Below are 21,018 nucleotides of genomic sequence, written 5' to 3'. Positions count from 1 at the left end.
TGGTTTACATTCATTGTATTTTTCCCCATGTCACACCTATTATTAACACCTTGTAATTGCAATAATGACGTGCCTTTGTTCTAGTTTGTGTAAAAACTTTCTTATATTTGTATAATTAACCACCATCGCTGTCCAGTGTAGGTTTCGCTAAGTTATACGCCCCAGTTTTTATCCTCTTGCTTTCCTTCTGGTGACATACACGACTCTAGCCTTTCTCTTTCACCCCTACTCACACTCAGCTTTGTTCTTTACATTTACAATGTTGTGCTACCATCAAACAGTATTGCTGTATTTCCAAACCTTTACAATCAACCTTATTGGACATTCTGTACTCTCTAAGCCTCACTTGCCCAATGTTTGCCTTCCTTCGATCATCTGAAAACCTATGTCTTTGACTTTGACTCTCAGTTTGCTCATTATAATTAGCTCATGTTAGTGAGACCATACAATATCCGTCCTTTTGCTTCTGGCTCATTTCACGCAACATAATGTCCTCACGGTTCAGGCACGACCATTGCAGGCCCCGTGACTTCATTCTTTTCTGCAGCCCCCAAATATTCCATCGTTGACGTACACCACAGTTCAGCCTTCCGCTTGTCAGTCTTTGGGCTCTTGGACCGTCTCCATCCATTGGCAATCATGAATAATGCTGCCGTAAGCATCAGCGTGTAAATGTCTATGCATGTTCCTGCTTTCAGTTCTTCTGAGTATATGCCTTGTAATGGGATTGCTGGATCAAACGGCAATTTTATACTTACCTTCCTGAGGAACCGCCACGCTGCCCTCTAGAGGGACTGCACAATTCTACTTCCACACCAGTAGTGCTTGCTGTTTATTTTTTTAAAAGTTTTATTCGCACACCACACAATCCATCCTGAGTGTCCGATCAATGGCTCCTGGTGTAATCACATAGTTATGCATTCACCACCAGAGTCTCCATGAGCACATTCCCATTTCTTCCACAAAGAAAGAAGGACAAAAAATCCCATCTCCCTCCCGTCCACCCCCCTCTTAGTGACATTCAGCTTTGGTACATTGCAATTGTGTAACTTACTTTAAAATGCTCATCATGGACATGAATGTACTAACTGAAGTTACATCTGGGTGCACTATTGAAGAATTCATTCACACTAAGGGGTGGTCACTAACAATTTATTGGGAAGGCCACACTCCGGCTGTCCACAGACCAACCAACGCCACAGGCTTTGCTGACGAGCATAATGATGGGGAGGAACAGATTTTCACAGGTGAAATTAATAGTATTCTTTAAAGTCTTTTAGCGGCAGTCCTTCCCCTCATGTCTTTTGGGCATAAGCATCTAGAGCAGCAGTAGTCAACACCCAGAGGGACAGGTCCCCAGACTAACTCTCCAAGTCGTCCCATGTCCTAGGTTAGGGAATCGCTGATTGCCTGATTCCAGTCATCAGAGAGAGGAGCAAAATTCTGCCTCCGGATCACTGTTCTGGTTGGAACGAGAAACCTCTGGGGTGGGGCCCAGTGATCTCGTTTTAACAAGTCCTCCAGGAGATTCTGATGCCCTCTCAAGTTTGAGACACAATGTTCTCTCCTGCCTTCCTCCAGTGATGCTTTCATACAGAGAGCAGTTCCTAAAAGGGCAGGGAGCTGGGACTGAGCTTTCGGATCAGGCTACATGGATTATCTTTTTTTTTTTTTTTTTTTAATTTTTACTGATAAAACAACGTACAAGCACATACATTCTTAATATACAAACATTCCATACATGGTGTACAAGTAATGGCTCAAAATGTCGTCACATAGTTGCGTATTCATCACCATGATCATTTTTTAGAACATTTGCATCACTCCAGTAAAATAAATAAAAAGAAAAAACTCATACATACCATACCCCTTACCCCTCCCTCTCATTGACCACTAGTATTTCCATCTACCCAATATATACATATTTTTAATTTTAACATCTGTTCCCCCTACTCTTTATTTATTTTTAATCCCTATGTTTTACTCATCTGTCCATACCGTAGATAAAAGGAGCATCAGACACAAGGTTTTCACAATCACACAGTACCTTATGAAAGCTGTATCATTATACAACCATCTTCCAGAAACATGGCTACTGAAACACAGCTCTACAGTTTAAGGTACTTCCCTCTAGCCTCCCTAATACACCTCAAACTAAAAAGGGGATATCTATATAGTGCCTAAGAATAACCTCCAGATAACCTCTCGACTCTGTTTGAGATCTCTCAGCCATTGACACTTTATTTTGTTTCATTTCTTTCTTCCCCTTTCTGGTCGAGAAGGTTTTCTCAATCCCCTGGTGCTGAGTCCCAGCTCATTCTAGGATTTTTGTGCCATGTTGCCGGGAAGGTCCACACCCCTGGGAGTCATGTCCCATGTGGAGAGAGGGAGGGAGGTGAGTTTGCTTGTGTTGGCTGGAGAGAGAGGCCTGCATGGATTCTCTTTTTGCTTGACTGTCAGTGAATGCTTGTTTAAGAAGGGCCTGTATGTGAGGCAGATTTGGGGGTGAGACTTGCTTTAATGGTAACTTGACAGTAAGGCGGGGACAGGGAGGAGTTATTCCACTTTCACTTCAAACTACACCCTCTGCAAAAAAGAACTTGAGGGTTTCTGTGTGAATAAACTAGCTTAGTTTGTTTCCGCACGTACTCTCCATCCATCACATCAGTCATACATGGTCGTCTTTTAAAAATTAGAAAACATTGGTAATAAAGAGTAAAAAAAAAGTTAAAGTTCCCTTTACACCCAGCGTCCATTAACATTCTGGGTTCCTTATTCCAATCCCAATCCTATCTCAGTGTGTGTGTACCCCCCTCCTCCATACACACACGCCCATTTAAAAACATTTATGTCTTTAGAACCTGGTCCTGTTTTCTCCTTCTTATTTTACATATAGCGAATTCCCTTTGCCATAAAAATTGAGAACTCAAAGACATTTCATGCTTGAGTGCATGCCCCCAAACCCTGGCATGAGGGGTGCATTGGGGCTCTTCTGCTATCAAGGGATTTTTAGGGAAAGGCTTGAGCTCACTTTCAGGAAAATGTGTTCCATATCACACATACCAGCTGCCAGTCAAAAGCCTGCAAAGCTACCCACTGATATTTTGCCCTGCGATAACTTTGGAGATGATGGAAGTTGGACTAGTTGGCTGGGCAGACGGAGATGTAGATCATCTTCCATGGTGCTGTGTAAAATGCAGCTAGTTCAGTTGGAGGATTAAATAGCCAATGCATGTGCTGCATGGATATGCATCATCTACGGGGTTTTACATGACTTCTGAGGTTGTGAGCACAACTTCTGAAGTTAATTTTGTTCACATTGCACAGAACATCCTGAACTGGGGCTTTAGGGGATCATTTAATTCAAACCCCATTTTACAGATGAGGATGTTGAGGCCAGCAGCAGCAGGGCTTCCTCAAAATCTCCCAGAGGCAGGCAGTGGCAGGACCGTCCTCTCCCAGCTACTGTCTGCCCATGTCCAGCTGCATACATCATCTCCTACATCTCCTCATTTAAGCCACCCACACGCTGCCCTTCCTCTCTACATTCCCGAGTCTCCCTAATAAATAATGGAGGCTTAATGCTAAACTACTCCCTGGTCCTTAGTCAGCACATTAGGACTAATGGTGCTGGGGCAAGCTGAGCTATAACTTTCCCTACCCTGAGCTCTGCTGCGCATCTCCAGCCACACTGGTGGATCTTTTATGATGTAATATTATGGCTGACTTAGGCAGGGCAAAAGCGCACTCAATAAAATCTCCCTACTCTTCCTCTCCCACAGGTGCTGGGGTGGTTCTCTGGGTAAGGTTGGTGGGGAGAGGTGCCACTTTTACTGGTGAGGTAGAGACATTTTCTGCTAGATCCCTCCCCCAATGGAAATGAACTCCTGCTTCCCTCTGGAGGGTTTCCCTTTTGTCTGGGGGGCTCCCCTTTTAAGTGCTGGGCCCAGGGCCACAACCCAAGTCTGACCTTGACAGGTTTTCTCAAATCTCCTTCTAAAGAACTCCTACTGCCTCATGACTCTCACATGGTTTTTTTAGTCTCTTGGTCTCCACAGGAGGAAACGAGATGAGCTCTCACTGTGCTCTGGGCTGCCCCTCATCACACTTGTACTTACTTCTTTAATGTCTGTCTTACCCCAGACTGGAAGCTCCATGAGCCCATGTTATCTCCATCTCACATGAGCCTAGCATAGGGCACTGGGCATTCACTAAAGCTTTGTGACATTGAGCTGAAATGAAAAGTTTTGTCCAGTTGCCCATGGGATGCAATCCGAGGTTCGATAAAAACCCCACATTGTCTAACAAACTTCCTCCAGTGCTACTGAGCTCAGGACCGAGGGCAATCACATGGACTCCCCAAGCCTCAGTCTCCTGTAAAACAGGAGAGTTGAACTATGATCTGTGTCGTCCCTTGAGGTTCTGCTGTTTATTGTTTCTTAGACTAGGTCAGCCCCAGGAGGGCTTGGATTCTTCCTCATCCGTGGGGATTTGGATGTCTATTCATAAAGGACAGCGCCCAGTACAGTGCCCCTCCCTAACTTACAACATATGAGTGGTGGTAATTTTGTTCTTTCATGTAAGAGACAATCTTTGGGTGCATGGGTGGTTCAGTGGTAGAATGCCCGCCTTCCATGCAGGAGACCTGGGTTCAATTCCCGGACCATACAAAAAAAAAAAAAAAAGACAATCATTGGCTTCAACAATGTATTGAGGCTCTGGGGTGGGGGTTGTGGATACAATTAATAAGACACTGGTCATCAAAACTTCCCAATGCTACAATAATGGTAGCAGCTAATATTTATTAAATGCTTACATGCCAGACACTGTTCTACTTTAGTGTCTTTAAGTACTTTATATATACTGGCTCTTTGCATCTTCTGTAGTGGCCAGGGGATGGGGAGGGGCGGGGGGCGGGGTGGCAGGGGCTGGCAATGCTCCAGCATTCGTACTCTTCATCCTATTTGATATGCATGGAAAAGATCTTGAAGGACATACCTGAAAGTCAAAATGTTAACCATAGTTATTTCTGGCGGTAGGATTAGTGTGGGTTTTAATTTTCTTCTTTTTGCTTATCTGTGTTTTCTAATTTCCTACCACGAACAGACATTCCTTGATTAATTTTTCTAGAAATTTTATTGAAGTACATCTTGATTAGTTAATATGAATAGTTTTAAGCAAAAGTTTCCTAGCCTTTTTCAGGAGTGCATGATTGGAGAAGCAGGCATGGCCAATTCCAACTTAAAGAGGAACCTTCTCTGACATCACACATAAGCCATGCAGCAGCCGATGGCAGCACTGGAGGGCACTGGCAGGTTTGTCTCTGCTCCTGTTTCCCTGTTTTTGTCAAATAACAGCAAAAGGTATTTTCAGAAGGGTAAGTTTGGCCAATAAGCATGGTATCTGTATCTGGAAGAGGGGTGCAAACTCCCTCAGGGATTAAATGAGGTGACACATGTGGAAAAACCCAGCACAGGTTGGCACATCCTAGGTCTTCAAATGGATCTGTGCCCAGCTGGCTTGTCCCACCTCATCCTCCCTCCTGACCTCCCAAGGAGGGTCCAGCCTTCGCCACACAGATTCTCCAGCTTTTGTGGCGGGGAACAGGAGAGGAGGGGTGTGCGACAAGGGGTAGAAAGCGTGTGAGCTGCAGGAATTTTTGGTGGGATCGTGGAGAAACATGCAGGAGAAACAAGGGCACGATGAGAGAGGAAATAAGGGAATTTAAAAAGCATTACTGGGCATGATGTATTTTCCTTCATATATATGAGAACTGTAAGTAAAGGAGAAGAGTCATCTTCGAATGACTTTTGGTGGCACAGTTCTTTTGATTTCAGACTGAGACATCTTGGGCATGATTCTATAAACAGAATATATACATATACACACACACATATACATATATATATAAGGCTTATTCTTTCTAGAAATGGGATTGTATTAAATATACTCTTTTGAAACCTTTTTTATCCAACGATACAATAAATAAATTTATCGACCAATAAGTACACTTACAAGGAATAATTTTAAATGATTTCATAGCATTCCATTATACAGAATTTTCAGACCCGTATTTAAGGTGGTTTTCTAATGTTTTACTATATAAACAAAGCTGCAATGAATATCCTTGTGGTTAAAACTCTCCATGTGACCATGGCTTTTTCCTTAGGTTAAATTCCTAGAAGTGGGGAGATATACATATTTAAGGCCTTGGATAGTCATGGAGGAAATTAAGGCCCTTCCTTTTCTGGACCTGAACACATGGGGCTCTGGTCTCAAGTTAGCATCCTGCAGGCCTTTCCGTGTAGTTTTCAAAAGAGCAAAACAGTCCCACCGAGGACAGACCACACAATGGCCAGGGATCCGCGTGCCTTCGGCATTTCTGAAACACCAAGGAACATACCGGAAGCAAATTATAGCTCACCTGGAATCCCCTCCTTCCTGGATCATAATCCAGTAGAGTTTAGTCCCATTGCCTAATTAAGCCTCTTCTGGTCATAGGACATGATCTGCAGCCCTAGATTTCATCAAAATCAAAAGCAGTTTCTCTCAAACCGGAAATAAGAAGATAAGCCACCAACCAGGAGAAAATATTAGAATTTGTATCCAGAACATATAAGGAATTCATAGAAATAAATACCAAAAAAAAAAAAAAAAAAAAAAAAAAAAAGAAGTAATTAAAAAATCGGGCAAAAGGTTTAAATAAGACACCTTAACAAAAGAAGATACAGAAATATCCAATAAACACATGAAGAAGTACTCAACATCATTAGTAATTAGGGAAATTATATATCACTGGAATGGCTAAAATTAAAAAGATTAAGAATAAAAATGTTAGTGAAAAAAGGAGTAGAACTAGAATGTCGCACTACTGTGGGAGTGGAAAACAGGACACATATTTTGAAAATCTGATGGTAATGTCTTAAAAAGTCAAACATATACCTACCTAAGACCCTGAAATTCTATGCCTAGATGAATGAGAACATATCCACAGAAGACTTATATAGAGACATTTATAGCAATTTTATTCATAATGCCTCCAAACTGGAAACGACCCAAAAGTCCAACAACGGGATGATGGAGAAACAAATAGTGGCATGTTTGTGCAATGAAATAGTACTCAGTAATTAAAAAAAGAATAAACTACTGAAATATGCAACAACACATAGATGAATACTGAAAATATGTTGGTCATGAAAAGTCATACACGAAAGTGTATACTGAATGGTCCTATTTACATGAAGTTCAAGAACAAACCAAACTATCATGGCTAGATATCAGAAAAGTGGTTAACTATGGGTGTGTATGTGTGGAGACTGATTGACGGGGGAATGAGAATTTTCTAGCAGACATAAGGGTGTATACATTTCTCAAAACTCATCAAGTTGTACATTAAAGATATGTACTGTTCACCATACATAAATTTTGCCTTAGCATAACAAACAAAATAGGTGGGACAACATATCTAGTTAGATGTGGATGGTCAGGGAAGGCTTCTTTGAGGAGGTGACAATTTTGGAGATCTGAAGGAGGAGGAGGGGTCGGCCACATGATGATGGCAGGAAAGCTTGGGACAAAGCCCTTGAGGTGGGAAAGAACTCGTAGGGTTTGAGAAAGAGAAAGACAGAGCCCCCACTATCAGGGTCAGGCTGGAGAGGCAGCAGCACCTTTCAGGCCATGGCTGGACTGTGTTCAAAGGGCCCCGGGAAACGTGAAGAATTTTAAGCAGAGAGAAATGTGAATGGAATTTATGTTTTAAAAAGACTGCTTTCGCCTAGAATCTTGATTTTTAAATACCATTTTCCTCTGAAAAGGACCAGGGCTCCTTGGAACTGGTGCCAGGACTGGGTGAGGGAAAGGAGATGGTGGTCCTGGAATACCTTATTGGTCCAGAACGAAAGGGCGGGCTCAAGAAATGATGGGGACGCACTGAAGGCAGGAGTCTGCTTGAAGGAGCACCCACCAGCTTCATCTTCAAGAATTTGAGCATCAAAGTGAATAACGATAATAACAGGTTCTAACCCATTGAATAAAATAAATACCCATGTGTCCATACTGAAAAGAAATTAAAAGTACTTACATAGATGGATGGCTAGAGAGATGAAAGGAAAAGGGAAAGCACTTCCCTATGGTAGAATGTCAATGAATAAATTTAAAAGGAGTATTGGAATTAGAAAATAACTACCTTGCAACCATCGAAGTAATCAATTCAGGCAGGAATCATCAATGGACAGTAAAACCAGTGGGTGGATGTTTGACTGGAAGAGGATGTGTACAGAGTCTCAAAGCATCTCCCACAAGCTGCTTACTAGTTATAGAGGGAAAAATAGAAGTTGCAGTGGAGAAATCTGGCAGATATCACCTTAACTAAGTGATCAAAGTTAATACTGCCATTAGGGAGACAAACTGACCATAAGGCCAGTGTCTCCTGATGAGGCACTGAGAAGAACAGACTATTACCCTTGTGGTATCTGTACCAAAATGCATAAACTGAAACATCAGGTGAATCCAAATTGAGTACATTCTACAAAAATAAATGGTCTGCAAAAGGGAGAAAAGAATTGTAACAAATAAGGTCTCAGTGGCTGAGAGAGTTCAAATACAGCTGAGAGGCTACTCTGGAGGTTACTCTAATGCAAGCTTCAGCTAGATATTTCTATTTATCATGGTTGCCAAACCCCAACCAAAACAACTCCTGCCAACCCTCAAGAACACCTAGGGCTCTATCTGAGAGTCTATAAAGGTTTCATGCACTATGATTACCTTCCAGAAACCTACAACTCCAGATGGGTTCCTAGGCCAGATAAGTCCTGAAACCCAGAGGGCCCAGCCTCTCCAGAACATCAACTAGTTCCATCCCCCATCCCATATTATTGACAGCCCCTTTCAACATGAAAAAGTTAGAATGGGCATAGCCCAAATACCCCTAAACAGTGGAAGACATATAAAAGGAAAAGGTGGAGCTATAACAGAGAAGACAGGATTTAATAAATGAGTATGACTGCTGAATCATTATATTTATATTTCTTTTAGTCGCCAGTGTTTTAGAGCAGCTCGATGGACAAACCTAAAGTTGTGGAACTGTAATCTGTACCAAACTCTGAAATCTTTCTATAACTACTTGTTCTGATGTGCTTTGAAATTTATTGCTTTTTTAATATATGTTATTTTTCACATGCAAAAAATTTTAAAATGGTCTGTACTCTTCAATAATGTCAGCTCTGTGAAAGACAAAGAAAAGTGGAGAAACTACTTCAGATTAAAGGCAATTACGGAGACATGAAAACTAAATGCAACACAGTAATCCTGGATTATTTCCTGGGCCAGAGGAAAAGATTGCTATAAAGGACTTTATTGGGACAACTTGTAAATTTTAATAAAGTGTAGATTGGAAGATAGCATCAGTGTTAACTTCTTGATTTTTATATAAGTGGATGTCTTTGCTCTAAGGAAATACCCACTAGGAAATTTAGGGGTAGAAGTCCTGGAGTCTGAAACACACTCTAAAATGGTTCAGAAAAGAAATAACACATAATGTGAGAAGGATACAGCAAGTGTGGCAAAATGCCAATAACTGGAGAGCCCAAGTAAAAGGCATATGGAGGTACCAATCTTGTAATGTTTCTCTAAGTTTGAAATATTAAAAAATACAGAGCTTTAAAAAAAAGAAAAACTATCCTCCAGCCTCCAGGGTGGAGAAGAGGGTGCAGGACGAGATCTAAGGCTGGGAGGTCCGTAGAAGTCTCTTGCAGTCATCCAGGCAAGAGGAGATGGAGCGGCTTGGATTCAGGTGGTAGTGGAAAGAGGGCACAGGTGAATTCAAGATATATTTTGGAGACAGAGCTGACAGGACTTGCTGGTGGATTAGATGTGGGGTGGAGGAAGGAGAGGGGCCCGCGCAGGGCCGGCCCTGAGCACCTGGGTGGACAGCAGCACCACTAGCATGGACAGGACTCTTGCTACATGGTCTCTTGGGCGCTGTCTTGGAGCCAGAAGCCTGGACCTACCTCTGGGCCCTTCCACTCACTGTACCCTCGGGTGCCAGCCCGGCTGGCTCCCTCATCTCAGGAGTCTGCTCACAGGTCCCCTCCTCAGGGACGCCCAGCCTGGCCAAGCTATTAAGAGCAGTGACTGTTCCTCTCCATCACTTTGCCTCCTTTTTTGTTCCTCCAAAGCATTTCCCGACATTGTGCTGTTCATTTATGTGCTTAGGTGTTTACTGCCTGCTCCCTCGACTGCAACATAAGTTCCACCAGGGCAGGGAATTTGTCATGTCTTCTGTTGCATCCCAGACTGGCACATGGCAAAGCTTCAATAAATACTTGTTGAATGAATGCATAAATGGAAATCGATCTTTAGGGCTGGAGCGGGTGCAAGGGTAGTTCGGTGGTAGAATTCTCACCTGCCACATGGGAGACCTGGGTTTGATTCCTGGTCCACGCACTTTCCCAAAAACAAACAAACAACAAAAAAACCATAACAAATAAACAAAAATTCAACAAATGGTGCTGCAATAACGGATACTCATATGGAAAAATAATGAAACATGACCCCGCCATTCAGCATTCAAAAAAAGAAAGAGGCTGGAGAATATAGACTCAGATGCCTTCAATAGCAAAAGATATTTCCATGTGTCTAAACTGAATTAGGCAGTCCCATCTGGAGTGGAAAAGGAGGGATGAAGTGCTCTTGAAGCCCCATTTGTTCTAGGATATCTTGAGGGATGAATCCCAGAGTGGACAGATACGACAAGGTCATGCTTTCCAGGACAGGCAGGTGTGTGCAACATCTCTCACCTCACCCAGGGATGTCCTTCCCGGAGCACAGGAACGGGAAGGCTCTCAAGGGCCCTGATTTTCAGCTGCCAATCACCGCTCCCATCCCACAAGGGGGACAGATTCCAAACAAATTCTACAACTTCACAGCAAGACCCCAAAGAACAGGTGGGGGTTTCAGCGAGATAAACTTTTGGACCATCTGGCCGTGATGAAATTGATCTGGCTCCATGTCCATTTCTCTCTTCACCAAGGACAAACACGCTCCTTTGAGCAACTTAAAATGGAGCTGCTTCCCTCCATTTAATGCCTGCTCTGGCTATAACAACCCCACGGCAAATACTATCACTGAGGAAATGGAGACATACTTACAAAGCTGCTTCTGGAAACCACATTTCAGGGAGTTTTCACTTCCTGTCGGGGAGAAGAACTATAAATGGCAAGGGGGCAGGCAGCAAGACCTTCACAGTGGCTTCCCACTGAGCCCTCAATTCATCCACATCTCAAAAGCTTCTCTGATAATAAAGTGAAATAAGTGCCCCTCCAAACAGGTGTTCATGAGGGAAGTGTTTATGTCAAAATAAACTTTACGACCTGTTCTACAATAGGTATGCAAATGGAGTTTAAAAAAAAAATGCTGGCAACATTTCAGATTTCACCCTGATTACATTCCAAGATCCACAATTCACTTCAAGGGATTATGAAGTGTGACCACACATCATATATTCCAAGGTCACACTTTCCAGGAAAAGCGAGTATGTGCAATGTCCCTTGCCCCATTCCGGGACATCATTCTGTAAGAATTTGAGAATTTTGCCACGCAAAGGAGGACTCCAAGAGACGTTCTCTCATGCAACACGCAAGGGGTTTATTTTCCACACATGTGTGGGGCTCGCTGAACACGCAGGAACAGAGAGCCCCCCGCCTGAGCTTGTAAAAGTTTTTTAAAAGGGGTCAGATGAGGGGGGTGGGAGTCGAGCATGGGTCACAGGTGCTGTTTTGCAAAAAGCAGATAAGAGCAGCTTTACAACAAGCACTTTTAACAGTTTCACAGCGAGCATTTCTTGAGCATGAGTCATGGGAGTGGCTATTGCAGATAGCCACAGTTTTACAAGTGATTTAGGCGCAAGGAGTCGGGGTGGGGGGGGGGGAAGGGCGAGAAACAGATAACCGCCCTGGGAAAGTCTCGGATTGTTTATTTTCAACCTGATGGGGCTCATAATTCTTTTCTTTATAATTCTTAACTCACACCAAATGCATAGCCATGAATACAAAATGACACAAATGCTTTTGCTGGATATTTCAGAAGCTAAGATATATGTAAATAGCGAAATTAAGCAGGAAAAATTAGCTACTGTTAAGCTTTATAAAATCCCTTTTTACAATTCCTGGAGCAAAAGAACCTGAAGGCTCTCCCCAGCATTTGCCCCAGGGTCCTGATTTCAGCTCAGTGCCAATCATAGCTCCATCCCAGAGAGGGGACAGGCTCTGAGCAAATTCTGCAACTTCACAGCAAGGGCCCAGAAGCCCATACTTCACATATATAATGAAGTATGACACAATTCACTATGGGATGTGAAAACAGCATGATGTTTCTGTGTTTCAGGTGCGGAGAAGGAAATGATAGGGCCTACCCTATATTTCTAAGCAAAGAGAAACTGTTCTCTCTTTTTTTTTTTATTAACTTCCAAAGAGTAACCCACAATTATACCAAGACCATGGGGACAGGACAGTCAAGGCTAAAAAATAGTGCTTCCGTATCCCAGCAAATGGATACATTTCTGTACTTCTCAAGACTCCCAAAGGCAAAGGTCTACCCTGCAGCAGGAGTCTCAGGCATCTGCTCCATCCTCTCCTTGCCCCATTTGCCCCCTTCCACAGAGCAGTGGGGCAGAATCACTGAGCCGGTCGCTGAGGTCCCTGAGATCCCAGACCACTGGGCACCCTGTCTGGGGTGAAGGGTGACCTCACAGGTTGCCACTGACCTGGTGTGGCCTTGTGCTGGGGCAATGGAGGAAAGGTCGTGGCTGCCTTCCACAAACCCCTTCTCCAGTCACATCTTGCTGGAGCAAGGGATACTTTTTTTAAAAAAAATCTATCTTTATTGACAAATCTTCACATGCATACAGTCCATACATGGTATACAATCCAGGGTTCACAATATCATCCCTTAGTTGTGTATTTATCACCATGATCATTTTTAGAACACTAACTACATCACTGTAAGAGATACTTTGAGGAGCACAATCCTCTCTTTGGTGTGTGAGAAAATTCATAGCAATTCTGAGATATCTAAAGTGCTAGAATGGGAAAAAAACAAACAAAAAAACGAGTTATCACTCTCTCCCTCCTGGAATCTGCTAGCCACAGTTGTAACAGCTAAGATTCCTTGCATGTTTTCTATCTACGTAACCTGCATTCATTCATTTAATTCTCACAACAACCCAGTAAGGTAGATGCCATTTGTATCCCAATTTTACAAACGGGGAAACTAAAGCACAGATAGGTTAAGTAATATCCCAAGATCACACAGCAACTGAGAAACCAAGCTGGACTCTGAACCCAGCCTGGAGCCTGAAGCTACAAACACAGCCAAGCTAAGTTCAAAGTGCTTGTGAATTTTGCCACTGTCAGTTAACTAAAGATACCTTTTAAAAACGCATTGACCTGAAAGCAAACCTGTAAGGATGGCTTTCTTTCATGGGGAGCTACTTGGTTTTGAGGTGACTCATCACCTGCTTTTTCTCTTCTTAGCTGAGCTGGCACTGCTGGCAGCAAAGCAACCGAGAGGCTCAATCCCAAGAGTCCACACAATTACATAATGAAACAGGCCCTCCCGGTCGTCAGCTCAGGGCTGCTTTTTCTCCTTTTCAGCTCTTGAAAAAGCCAGAAAGATACACAAAATCCCTCTCTATCACTCTGTCTTCCCATTCCAGAACACAAACCTCTAAGAAGCATAAGCCGGGACCCCCGAGCTGCAGGGAACAGTGGTCCCTGGCTCTTCAGCAGCACACGTTTAGGGAGGACTGACCAAAGATGAGAGCCCCAAACCAGAGAAGGGGTGCACAGATTGGGTGTGGTCCTTTTAAAGCCCGAGCACAAGGGTTCCCCGAGGAGCGGGCTCTGTGAGGGCCTTCTCAGCACCCATTCCCCTCCTCCGCACTGCACCAGTCGGGGGGTGTAGATGGGACCAACCCTGCCCCCGCTGCCCTGGTGAGGCCTGTTGGGTTTCAATCAATCAGCGTATTGTGTCAATCAATGACACAGGGGTGGGCACTGGACCTCTGGTGGTGGCCGAGGCAGAGCAAAACCCAACTGTTTCGCAGTGGGGAAAGGAAAAGTTCTCTCTTGCATTGCTCAGTGGGGTATCTAGAGGCCTAGGACAGCTGCAGCCATTCTCTCCTGGAGGGAGCTAGCGTGGATGAAGCCACCCCATGAAGAAGGACAACTGCGTTATTCAGAGAGATGGAAATGGACCCTGACCACACCATGCCCGATTTACCATACCCAATAAATTCCCTTTGACTTTTTAAAAAGGCAATTTGAGTGGGATTGGTGGTCTGTTAGCTTAGCCAAAGCATCCTAAGTGATACCCATGGCTTAGGCTGAACCCCGTACAGTAGTGGACATTTGTCTATTGTTCTCACAGTCAAATCATGTGCTTATGTACCTCTGAGATATAAATCTAGGCCATTTTTTTCAAGTCTCAGCTCAGGAGTCACCTCTTCTGGTTGACACATTCGTTTGTTCATTTGCTTAACAAATAGAGACACGACATCTATTCTGTGCCAGTTCCTGTGCTGAGGGCTGTGTGTTCAAGGATGAATAAAATGGGATTCCTGTCCTCGAGTGGGGGCATAATGCACATAAATCAACAAATGTAGTGCAGGGGAGTGAGGATCTGATTTGGGGTGAGTACCAGGTGCTACTAGGACACAAGGGATGGACATCTCAGCCAACCCTATAGGCATGGGGTTTAGGGATGGTTCGAGGGGCAGAAATCTCTAAACTGAGTTCTGAAAGCATCGCCTAGATCAGTGGTTGTCAACTAGGGGTGACTGCCATCCGGGAGGCATCTGGCAATGTCTGGAGACATGTTTTGATGGTCACAACTGGGGTGGGTGGGTGAGTGCTCCTGGCTGGGTAGAGATCACAGATGCAGCTGGATGTCCTACCATGCACAGGGCAGCTCCTCACCGCAAGACATTACTTGGCCCAAAATATCAGGCTGAGAAACATGGCTAGATGAAGTACGCAGGAAGGGATGATTCATCAGAAGCATAGAATTGTGAAACCAAGTGACAGATAGGGGAAGGACATGTCAAGTCAAGTGGGTGGGTTATGGAGAAGCGAGCATCAAAGCTAGAAGGGCATGCCAAGACCAGCCAGAGTAGATGAGTTCTGAGCCTAAGCTTAGAGTTTGAGTCTTATCCCAAAAGTTGCAGGAGCTACTAAAGGATGGTAACTGAAGGTGTATGTTTTATTAGGATGCCCCGGCAGCAGCTTGGCAGCTCTGCATGGTGAGTAAAGGCGACTGGGCCAGGCACTAGCTGTGGGACAGACAGAAAGGAACTGGCCTTTAGGAGCACTTGCCTCTCCCACCCAAGCTCACTGCCCCTGTCTCTCCACTGCACAACGTGTTGCCTATACTTCTACCAAACACGTCTCCTTTCTTCTCCCCATGTCTGTAAGCACCTGGGTGTAGGCACTGAGTTAATTCATCATCTTCTCCATACAGTCTCAGCAAGTCGGTATAGTGGGATTGCAGGCAGGGCTTAGATGCTAAGACTAGCAAGAATAGGGAAAAATCATGTAGAGTAAAACCCTGAACATGCCTTAAATTTTCCGTGTAGTACAGCATACCTGGCTTTGTGTATACAGGATAGAGCAATATGTAAAAAGAAATATACAGTCAGTCATGTACGATCTGAGGAGAATATGTGCAAAAGCTAATTTCTAGCATTTTTTAAAATTGCTCTTTTTTCCTTTTTCTTATTCAATGCGTGCCTGATGCAATGGCTCCACTGCACTCAGTAAATGTTTGCCAGAGGAAACTCCCAAGTGGTCTTCTCATTTGTCTGCTCTCCCCCAGCTCCTGCAGGGGCTTGGGGGCCGAGGGAAGGTCAAGGACACAATGGTTGGAGGGAACTAGAGTGGAGTGGGTGCTGTGCTGCTCAGATCCCCCTTTGGGAACAATATGACTTACGTCCCCAACTGCTGGGCACTCTTTGGGAATTGCCCTTGAAAGAGAGTAACCTTACCCAATGACAGTCAACACTAGAATACCAAAGCCCAGTCCCTATGCCCAAACACAGGACAACTCTGGAGGATGGTCTGAGTGTCAGAGCTCCCAATGGGGTCAGCCAAACGCTATAGGGTCTGAACTGTAGCCCAACTTCTATGCATGCCCAATTTTGCTTCCTTCCTTTTCCCCATGGGTTTGCTACCACGAGCATGTTGGGGAGCCTGGCCTGCAATGAGGCAGGTCAAGAGGCTAAGAGGTCTCAGATTCCAGGAGAAGCAGGGATGACAGGTGATTTCCAAGAATAGGAACAGGCAGATCCAGAGCCCAGGGGATCAGAGAGAATGAGCAGGAAGATAGCATTTGACGGCCCAAGGTAGAAGAGAAGCTGCCTGCATATGGCAGGGAAGTCCCTGGCCTGGGGGGGGCCTGGTTCCAAGTGACTTTCACCAGGCCCTCCTGAAACGCAGCCTGCCCCCTCCCAAACCAGCCAGCAAGAATCCCATCTTCCACTCCCACTTGCCAAGTGGGCTCCACCTTCATGCGATTAAGGAGTCTCTTTCTGGACAGCCACCAGCCTAGTGAGACCTGGACTGTCCCAAAAGGCCACCTTACTACCAAACACTTCAACATCTGCCTGACTTCCCATTATCAGATTCTTCCGGTGGATTAAAAGTCATAATTATATTATATTAAAATATAATACATTGTAAATTAACTTCAGATAATATATCAGGCGAGAGTTGAGCGAGAGTTATAAATAGCTTGAATTAGCTGGCAAAGGTAAGAGAAAAAATTAAAGGGAGATACAGGCCAGGTAGGATAATTCTACATGGGATGCTAAGATGGTGATGGTGGTGGGGGCAGAATCGACACAAAAGCCTCCAGTTCAGGGGTCAACACACAGGTTGTTACAGGAGTAAAGGACAAAATTCCCGAGTTCAACTGAGTGCTTCCCAGTGAAGCCAAGAGCTGGATGTACCCTTAACCTGGGACTATTAAATCATGTGTTGCCAGGGATTGCTGTGGTTTGGCTCTACCTCTCTGGCTGTCATGCCAATGCCATTAGATGCTGGGAGAGGGTGGGGAAGGGGTGGGCAGGAGAGACTCCTGTTAATAATAAGACTTACACATTTCCCCAGGGGGCCCTACAAGCTTTACAAGCAGTCAGGGGCTTTCAAGATCATATTCCATTCCCCTGCAAATGGAACGCATCAAAATAACCAATCCGATTTCTTGGCATCCTTCCAGGAACCACTGCTCACCTGTAACAAAGGGAGCTGGCTGCAAGATAGACACAACACAATGCACCCAGGCACACAGAAGGCTGCGTGGACTGAGTTCCAGTGGTTCTTCCATCTCCCTTTTGGCTACACACTTCCCCACTAGTTGCCCCCACTGCTTGCCAGGCATTGCCCCACCTGTGTAATCCTCCTTCATGTCACTTTTATCCAGTGCTCAGGGGAAGGTGGCAGAGAGCTCTCGGCAACCTCTCTGTAGCTTGCCCTCCTGGAGAGCCAACATCGCTTTGGGGCGGGGGCTCTGGATGAGACGCAGGCTCTATGTGCAATTAGTAGAAATGACACTTTGCTGGTGCAGCTGGAAGCCGGGTTGTTGAGACCCCAGGTTTTACACCCCCCGAGTACTAGGGTCCAATTTCCAGCTCCGAGGGGTTCCTATTCTCGGCCCTGCCGTGGTGTGCGTCCTTCAACTCAGTGGTTCCAGGGCAGCCTGCTTCCCCACCTTCCTGCTTGGGCCAGAGGGGCAGCCCCTTCTCGGGATAAGCCTGTGGTTTTTTTCTAGGGGGCTTTCCTGGAACACTCCTCCAGCCCCTCTGATGATTTTGGAAACACCTGATTTTCCATTTTAACTTTTTTGTCTGTTTAAAATAGCTAGATTTTTCTGTTCTGCAATGGAAACTTGCCTGATATGCTAGTCCTTTGTGTAGATTGACATGCACTTTTCAATTGTAACGTCATGTCTTTTGCTAGCATTTCAGAACTTCTCCCAGAATGCCTCTGGAGTGAGAACTGATGACGGTGGTTCCTACAGCAGAGCCTTTAACATCGCCTCTTCTGAGGTACATCGAGGGATCAACGCTCCTTCTTCCCACTTCCAAACCCACTGCCCACATTTTAGGGTGGAGTCCACTGGTCTCCCAGCATCTGCAGGGCATGGAACTGGGGCAAGGGGCTGAGAGGAACCTAAGGAAAGAGGCTTGTAAAGGCCTCCACTTCTGAGAGGTTAGCATTCATTTCCACAGGTAAAATTCAAAGACCGTAGCCCAGGCATACAGCTGACGCTATGTTTGCCACAGATTTTAAACCCCAAATATAAACCAAGGCTAAGCAGGTGCATTTTCACATCTGGGGAATGATTTGATCATTACCTGTTCTTTGCAAGTGGAGGCGGAGGCTGATTCATCAGCCACATACACGGGTAAATAATTCGACCGATAAAGGAAAAAACCATTGGGTGTTTTATCCTGCCTGAGAATTCACATTTGGAAGATTTTTCTTCTCCTCATTGCTTCATTATTTTCTGCATGATTTTCACTTGGAAAATAAAAATTTTAAATACTTTGAAATAGCGGTCTTTTTGTTTGTAAAGATTAGGTTGGCATTCCCTTCTCTATTCACCTTATGGGAGATGGAAGGAACGAATTGTGGGCTAGGCTTTTAGGAGTGAACAGTTCAAACCCTGCATTCTTCTAAGGGGGTACCTCCTCCTTGAAAACTGCTACCCAAGTGAGTCATAGCTACCGCCAGGAGCGAGCAGCGGCATCCCTTAGCTGTGTAGGGTGACCAGGAGGTTGAGAATTATTGCTGCAAAACACACTGGTTCCCACAGCCTTTGGTTTGGGGAGGAAAGAATCAGTCTTCCATTCCAGCTTTCATCTCAGGTGCTATAGAAAAGCTTTGAAACAACCCTGACTGCCACCAGCCCTGGGGCTAAGATTTGCCTACAGAGGGTTTGTTTGCTAATTTCATGCAGGCTGTTTCCTTCGGGAGCGCTTAAGCAGCCAATTTATGAACATTTCCAACTTTCCCGTCCTGTTTTTTCTACAGTGTCAAGGAGCAAGTCCCCATTTGCATGGTGAAGTGACCACACACTATGGCCAGGCACTGAGAGCCCCAGACCCGGTGGGAAGAGTGACATGTTTCCAACTGAATTCCCTGTTCACTGCAAGGCTACTGGATTCTCTAGGCTACTGGCATTTTTGGAAAATCAAGAGATTAGAAAACGGATACAATATTTAAAACTACGGCTCTCTTATTTTTCCACTTTATCTGTTGGCTCATTCTTTACTTTGTGTGAGTTACTTATCTAAGAATCCTTTTGAGACCGGACATCTAACATCTTCCAAAGGAAGGAAACAGGAGAAAAACAAATATATGGTGTGGGTGGATGGTCATGGTGGCTAACACTGGCTCTAGAGGCAGGCAGACAAATTAGGTAGCTGCTCTGTGCCTCAATTTCCTCATCTATACAATGGGGATAATAGTAGCTAGTTGATCCATGACTGTAAATTCAGTTCGATAACACACTCAAAAAGACCAGAATGGTGGCTGGGCTATAGTGGGCAGTCAGTAAATATTACTGGCTTTACATATGATTAGCATAAAATGTATAGGAGAAACAGGTGAGCAATTTCACTTTTACAGTTAACAGTCTAAATTCTTAAACTTGTTCCCTGAATAATTATTTTCTCTTTCTCTTAAGGAAGCTGCTATTTGTTTATGTTTTTGAGATCATATGTCCTTACAGAAGAAATGCTGATCTTCAAAAACCTATTAGAATGAAGTGGGCTTCTCTTGGAATATGTAAGTATGTTTGGGAGGGGTTAGCAACTGCCTTTTAAAAATTATCACTCTCCTTCGGTTCCATAATTTCCATAAATTACTGCTCTAGGTAATTTACCAACGTGACACCCCAAAGATACTGAGTATTGCAAATCATGTCACTGTAGTTTAAAAAAAAAAGCAAAAAAACCCACCACTTTTTTTTTTAAGACTAATAGGAAAACCTCTAGACTATTTGCTCACAATTGTAAAAGGATTTGTGCCTAGAATCTCAAAAGAAACTTGTTCATATCAGACTTGGAAGAAATGAAGAATCCTATCGTATCTCCGGTGCCTTAGCGGACGAACAGTTTCCTAAACTAATCAAACATCCAGGAAGAATGCTCACTGTCGGCAGGGACAGATTAACTGGCACCCTCAAATGTCTGATATTTAATCAGAGGTTGATTATCAAATTGATGATTGAGTTTCTGGTGTAAGAAATATTTTTATAAAGAGAAAAATTAACATTGACTACTTCAGCTCAGGACAAAAGCAAAACAAAACAGATTTGCTCAAAACATCTGGGATCCTATAAAATTAAACTATCAAACTGTTTTACAGGAAAAGAAAAGAGAAATAAAAGATAAGGGTCTCACCACTGACACAAACATCACATTTAAATGTAAGGTAATTAGAAATTCAAATCAGGGGAATATCTCCATTTTGAATTGGACTATTTAAAAAACTCCCATTTGACGCTTTTGTGGTACACAATGACCAATCCCAAGAGAGAAAAATCTTCTCACCTTCAAATTAGCAGGGTGCTTTTAAGGAATCAACGTTTCATTTTAAAATGGTAGCTTCTCAAATTATAACAAAACTATCCAGACATACTTGAATTATAACTCTTGGTACAGAACAGTTCTCATTTGCAATTAAGAGATGCTTTAGGGGAGTGGGAGAGAAACATTTTTCATGAAGTGTAAGAGTATATTCAAGATCGCGGGAAATTCTGCGGCAGGGAGAGGCATTATTGAACAAATCACTGTTCATCACTAAAGTGGCAGGATATATATACAGCTTGATGGGAGGTACCAAATTCTAACTCATCATCTGGGGAAGTTTGGTGAAACTAGAAGAATTTTTGCAGTTTGGAGATATCTTTGAATGTAAGCATGGGCTTCGTTATATGAAACCAAATATCTCTGTTGGACAT

The 21,018-nt window shown here is 43.9% G+C and overlaps 1 protein-coding gene across 1 annotated transcript in view; it reads right to left on the bottom strand.

Moving 5' to 3' along the window:
- Nucleotides 1-21,018, bottom strand: part of KIAA1549L (KIAA1549 like) — a 320,630-nt gene that overhangs the window by 20,518 nt on the left and 279,094 nt on the right. The window lies entirely within an intron of this gene.

This window comes from Tamandua tetradactyla, chromosome 8 (assembly GCF_023851605.1).
Source record: "Tamandua tetradactyla isolate mTamTet1 chromosome 8, mTamTet1.pri, whole genome shotgun sequence".
Classification (NCBI taxonomy): domain Eukaryota; kingdom Metazoa; phylum Chordata; class Mammalia; order Pilosa; family Myrmecophagidae; genus Tamandua; species Tamandua tetradactyla.
This window is presented reverse-complemented; position numbering and strand designations above follow the sequence as displayed.